General features: G+C 38.3%; 1 long non-coding RNA gene across 1 annotated transcript; it reads left to right on the plus strand.

Moving 5' to 3' along the window:
• The first annotated feature begins 1,829 nt into the window (after positions 1 to 1,829).
• On the plus strand, positions 1,830 to 4,774 carry LOC109503134. Its single transcript, XR_002162031.3, has 3 exons — positions 1,830 to 1,869; positions 3,291 to 3,375; positions 3,467 to 4,774. It is a non-coding gene; the product is annotated as an uncharacterized LOC109503134 (long non-coding RNA).
• Positions 4,775 to 6,432: the final 1,658 nt, after the last annotated feature.

The following is a 6,432-nucleotide window of genomic DNA, read 5'->3' on the forward strand; positions in this document are numbered from 1 at the left end:
GGTCAGTGGGATGTAAGGAGTCTGCAGTTGGAAGTCTAAGAAGGCTTCCCTTTTCTAGTAAAATGGAGGGCATGGCGAAAACTAAATGCCTCTGCTCTTTGCTAGATCTGTTGTGCCTGTATGTGTCACTTGGAGAGTCTGTCACTGTGCTAGTACCCTGAGACAGACACAACCACCCATCCAAAAATGTCAGAACAAAAAAACACAAAGATATTTACTTCGTGATGGTACTGCTGGGTAGATAGGCTGATTCTTGAACCACTCAACTCTGAACTATTTGTTTGAGATGTAACAAATGTAAATAGATGTAATAAATAAATTTCCAAAGGGCTTTTAGTTGAGCGTTTTGCCTAATGCCAAAAGTACACCAAATTGCATATATATATGTGTGTGTGTGTATATATATATATATGTATGCATATATAATAGCATATATAATAGCATGTATATATTATATATATCTCATATATGTGTATATATATGATATGTATATATCATATAGTCTCTTTTGTATTTAAAGATATGACTTTGTTCCAATTCACCCCAGATCTTTCAATGACCCAAGCTGTCACACAGATAAGGTCTCTGTTCCAATGTCCACCTTCTTAGAGGGACATTTGTTGACTATCCTACATAAAATAGTCACTCTCTCATCTCTGAATCTTCATTTATCCCACTCTATTTTTCTTTTAGGCACTTATCAGTTTCTGAAGTTAATTATTGATGTTATGCCTGATTACTGTATTGTCTTTCTCCCCCTAAAATGTAAGTTTTATGAAGGCAAGACCATCATTTCCCACAACTGTCTTATTTTATAGCATCTACAACAGTTCTGGCACAGAGGTGGTATTTGATAAATATCTCTTATGTGAACTAATGATAGTCTTAAAGTGTACCAAAAAAAAAAAAAAAACAGACTTGCAGACTAAAGGTTCTTATGATTGTTAATGAAAATTTTGGGAAATTATAAATGCATAAGAAAGCAAAGCAAACATGACTTGCCTTTTATAAAAAAAGCATAATTTGTAAAACATAAGTTGTTTGATACATATTTTATGTATATATTCAATATATTTGTTTTCATGAATGGTCTTAAAACCTTATGATGTAAGAAGAAATGATTTCATCATACAAAAAGCATGCGTCACTAAGGAACTGAAATAAAATAAGATTGACAGATCCATTTATGTATTAAAAATATTGTTGGACATAGGTATATATGTTGGTATATGAATTCAAATTTCCAAAGACATTATTATAATTTACATATAATTAAATGGTGAGGAAATGGTAATGACACATTTTCACTTTATACATGATGCATCTCTGTAATTTTTTTAAGTGAACTTATATAAATGTTGTAATTAGTAAAAGTTTCAGTCATAATGCTAACTGCTCTGGATAAATCTGTTTGCATAAAACTTAATGTCCAGTTGGAGAAATGAGCATTGAGACAAATGAGTGCCAAACATGTTTTAAGGCTATGATAGGAATTTGTATTAGCTATAGTTTCCTGTTTCTCTCTCTCTCTCTCCCTCTCATACACACACACACACACACACACACACACACCGCTATTCAAAGTTAGAGCAAGAGAGTGTTCAAACTCATTCTTTACTCCTGCCTTACTGTTTTAAGCTTATTTATTTATTTTGAGAGATAAACAGAGAAAGAGAAAGAAAGAGAGAGAGATAGGGAAAGAGAGAGAGAGCATGAGTGGGAGGAGCAGTGAGAGATGGAGAGAGAGAATTCCAAGCAGGCTCTGTGATGTCAGTGTGGAACCCAAGGCAGGGCTCAATCCCATGAACTGTGAGATCATGACCTGAGCTGAAACCAAGAGTCAGATGCTAGACTGACTGAGCCACCCAGGTGCCCCCAGACCTATGCTTTCTTCTACATTAATTTTCCTTCATTCTTTTTCTCCTAGCCCCCAACAGGAGAAGACAGCAGTTCATTTACAGCACAAGGAGGAATCCTCACTAATGTCTGGGTTGCTCAGTACTTCTGCCCAGGCTCTCCTTTCATACATGTATCTGGGTGGATACTTCTATCCACAGCCTCTGCTACATACCTGCTCATCTGTCGGCCATGCTCACATCAACTTTCTTTTTTTTTTTTAATTTTTTTTTCAACGTTTATTTATTTTTGGGACAGAGAGAGACAGAGCATGAACGGGGGAGGGGCAGAGAGAGAGGGAGACACAGAATCGGAAACAGGCTCCAGACTCTGAGCCGTCAGCCCAGAGCCCGATGCGGGGCTCGAACTCACGGACCACAAGATCGTGACCTGGCTGAAGTCGGACGCTTAACTGACTGCGCCACCCAGGCACCCCTCACATCAACTTTCTACCCAAACCTTGGCAGGCTAGAAAACGGCAGTCCTCCAAATTGAAGTCAAATAGAGAAAGATTGGAAAGGAGGATGAAAACACATTAAGGCAAAGAATTTGAAGTTAAACTGCAACCCAGTATTTTGCAAAATTGTGTATGAAGGATCACTAGGAAATTTGATAACATTTAATAGTATGGTTCTATAATATATAGCTGTTATTCATTAGATTAAAAAAAAACCTCTCAGAGTTAAAGAATGAGGATGATGGGCAGGGAACAATTAGGAGATCAGATCTGTGATCATAATAAGCTATCAAATAAACCCCCCAAGCAAAAACTTCAACTCCACTAGGATTCTCTTTGTTTTTAATGTGTATTTATTTATTTTGAGAGAGAGAAAGTGTGAGAGCAGGGGAGGCGCAGAAAGAGAGGAAGAGAGGGAGGGAGAGGGAGAGAGAGAGGGAGACAGAGAGAGAGATAGAGAAAGAGAGAGACAGGGAGAAAATCTCAAGGCTCTGCACTGCCAGCGTAGAACCCGATGAGGGGTTCAAACTCATGAACCAGGAGATCTTGACCTAGCCGAAATCAGGAGTTGGGTGTTCAACCTACTGAGGCACCCAGGCACCCCTTTTCTAAAAATTTGTTAATGTTTATTTAGTTTTGAGAGAGAGAGAGAGAGAGAGCGCACAAGCAGGGGAGGGGCAGAGAGAGAGAGGGAGACACAGAATCTGAAGCAGGCTCCAGGCTCTGAGCTGTCAGTACAGAGCCTAATGTGGGGCTTGAACTCATGAACTGTAGGAGCATGACCTGAGTCGAAGTCAGCCGCTTAACTGACTAAGCCACCCAGGTGCCCCTGTATCAAAATATTTGTAATCCTGATACATTTATATTTTAAAAATTACCTCATCTATCACTTTGCATTTTTGTGTGCCTTACTTGCTCTTTATCTTTCTCTCACAAGGGGCTGTTCATATTTTATTGGATGTTCATATTTAAAACTGGTTCTTGTTGCAAACTCGTGTTCTTGGATTCGGATTTATTGACAGGTAGGTCTCATGTCTTTGTACTTGATTTGCTTGCTGTCCTTTTATCTACAAGAACGTATGAAATATATGGAAGTCTTTTTTCCTGTCCAAGTCCACAGAAGGCTTTTCTGGAACTTTTCTACACTAAGGATGAAGACAGTAGAAGACACCAGGCTGAGACAATTCGGAAGTGAAGCCATGAATGCAGGTTCATGGTACTCCATATGCAAACTCCTTCACCAATATCTCACCTCAGCCCTTCCTGTGCCTGGTGTCCTTGAAGCCACAGCACGTCTGGAACATTTCTAGAAAATATCTAGTTGGTGTTATGGAATCAGGCGCTCATCTGCAGGTGTTATGTCAATGGGTAAAGACAGTAAAGGGGCTCGAGAATTCTCATAAACTTTCAGACTACTTTCACCTAAGAATGTGCTCTGTGATTTATGTTTCAATTTTAACCTCTCCATTCTTGGTACAAATATATGGTCTGAATCCTCGGGGTTTTATAAGGAAAATCAGTTCACTTCTCATAACATCTCATTACTTGTCATCATTATCAATATCTTAGAAGTCCTTTAGGATGTGTCCACAAATATACCCCTTTGCTCATATAAACGTGAATTTTGTGTCTGAATTTATTTACATTTTTATCATGTGTGTATGTATCAGTTTTGCCTCACGTTTAAATTTATGTAAATGAAAATGTTCATAGTTTTTAATCTATAACTTATACATTTTCTGCTCAAATTGATATTTATGAGCCTGGCGATATATTTCCACAATTACCTTTTCTGTCTGCTCTGTAAAAATAAATCTGGACTCTTTATTCGTTTTGTTCTCAGTCAGCTGTACGATATTAAGCTTTGTCAGGAGAGGTTCATTGTAGAAGACATTGTAGAAAGAAAAGATTTGCTTCCTGGTCCCAGTGTACTTCTCTAAGCAGGCGCCAGTTGTACACACCGATTTTCTAGAGCCTGGTTCCTGAAGTAGCCTCAAATTATCCAGCACCCAGTTTCCACAGTTCCTGGAAATCAACAGCAACAAGCCGACAGCTTTCCCTGGGACTCCTCTGATAGCGGTTTTGTGGTAGATTACCTCTGGTGAGTCACTTGAGAACACTTCTCCTTGGCAATCTGGAGGGCAAGTTCCATCCAGAGGGAGGGCAAGTCCCGAGGGGCAGGTTTCCTGGAAGTTCTGCAGCATGAGAGAACAGCAACTTCTCTGCCATTCAGGGGCCATAGCCATAGACTCCCCAGCAAGGGCTGAATGTTAACCTTGGTGGGTGTTTCCAACATGGCTGCCCTCTTCATCCGTAGGTGTAATGGCTGCTCTTATTAAAATTCTCCCTACTTCTTATTAGATAATGCCTTGTGACTCTACCCCCTGTTACAGTCAATAATTCTTTATATTAAATTTTCTTTGTTCAATTACATTCTAATTCTATTTGGCCCAGACTGATATTCTTTTTTTTATGTGTATAGCTATAGTTCATTCTTTTTTTACTATCTATGGCACTCTTTTTAAACTATGCATTGAATTTGCATTTCCCTTATCACTGATACGTTTGCACAACTGTTGAGGTGTTTACTGGCAACTCATGTTTATATCTACCAAAGCTTATATAAGAATATTAAATCCTGGGGTGCCTGGGTGGCTCAGTTGCTTAAGTGTCCCACTGCAGCTCAGGTCATGATTTCTCAGTTACTGAGTTTGAGACCCACATTGGGCTCAATGCTGTCAGCACGAAGCCTGCTTTGGATCCTCCGTCCCCCTCTCTCTCTGCCCCTCCCCTGCTCTCTCTCTCTCTCTCAAAAATAAATAAACATTTAAAATACACACACACAAAAAAACCCCACAAAGAATATTTAATTCTTACAACACGTTTGAGTGGTATTATATTCTCTGTTGTATGCATGAGGAAAATAAAATTCTACTAGATGTGGTGATTCCTTGAGTTAAGTAAGTTGCCCAAGGACAAGGAAGTGATAGATCTAGAATTTAAAAGATTGCCTTTAATTCAAAATCACTGTTATTTCTACCACTTTATGCTAAGCAATCATGGGCATGGTGTAGAAAGTGGAAGTTTACTATTATAATTTGACAAGGCAGCACTTGATTTATCTAGAAAGCAACTAGGATTTATTAACAATACAGAAAGCTTTTGTTCTGGCCAGTGGGAACAGGGACAGAAGGAAAATAATCTGTTTTCCTTTAAATAATCTAGGGAGGACAAAGGGGAAATGTAAATCACTAAAAAAAACGAGTTTTCCTTTGAGTTTCTGAATTAAACTTATTCTGAAAGTCCTTGCTAACCCCTAAATATAGTGGGCTTCACATAATATTGGGTCATTACATTTGTAGTCATCTTCAAAGATAATGAAGAATAATGTATGTGAAAATCAGTCTGATGAAGAAAGAAAATATTTAAAATTCAAATTCGGATAAGACTTCATTAAATAGGCAAAGTAGAAGTCCCAAAGCTGGACTTGTTCACTTCTTGGTTTGCAAATGAAGATTTTTAATAATTGAATGATGGAGAGATCAATGTGGGGAGAGAATTCAAAACCCAGCACCTCCGAGGAGTGAAATAAAATATAATTATATGTCAAATCCATGAAGTAGATTTTCAGGACTGTCGATTTGAAATCAGCCAAGGTTATTCAAAGGGACAAGAGGAATATACTCCCCTGTTCCATATCCTGCCACTCTGTTTTATGCCTACAGAGGTTTGTACATGAGCTAGTCCCAAGACCAATTTAAACATTTGTGAAGTTTCTCTTTTGCAGTCCGCTCTATTCTCTCTCCTGTGTGTCCCTTACTCTTGGGCTTCTGTTGTGTTCAATATTAACCTCTCAAAATTGGCGATGGGTAACTGTGTGGTTACTACACTTAGCAAATGAAAAATATTAGAGGCATGGGGGAATAAATGTTAAAAAAAGAAAGAAAGAATTTCATTCAGAGGAACAAAGAACGATTTGAACAGGGGTTGTTCCTTGGCAGCTTTTAAAGCCCATGACATAAGTTGCTGCTTATTTATTTTTATCAGAATTTATAAAACATAAATCATTGAGAGATCTC

The sequence above is a fragment of the Felis catus genome, chromosome C1 (assembly GCF_018350175.1).
Source record: "Felis catus isolate Fca126 chromosome C1, F.catus_Fca126_mat1.0, whole genome shotgun sequence".
NCBI lineage: Eukaryota > Metazoa > Chordata > Mammalia > Carnivora > Felidae > Felis > Felis catus.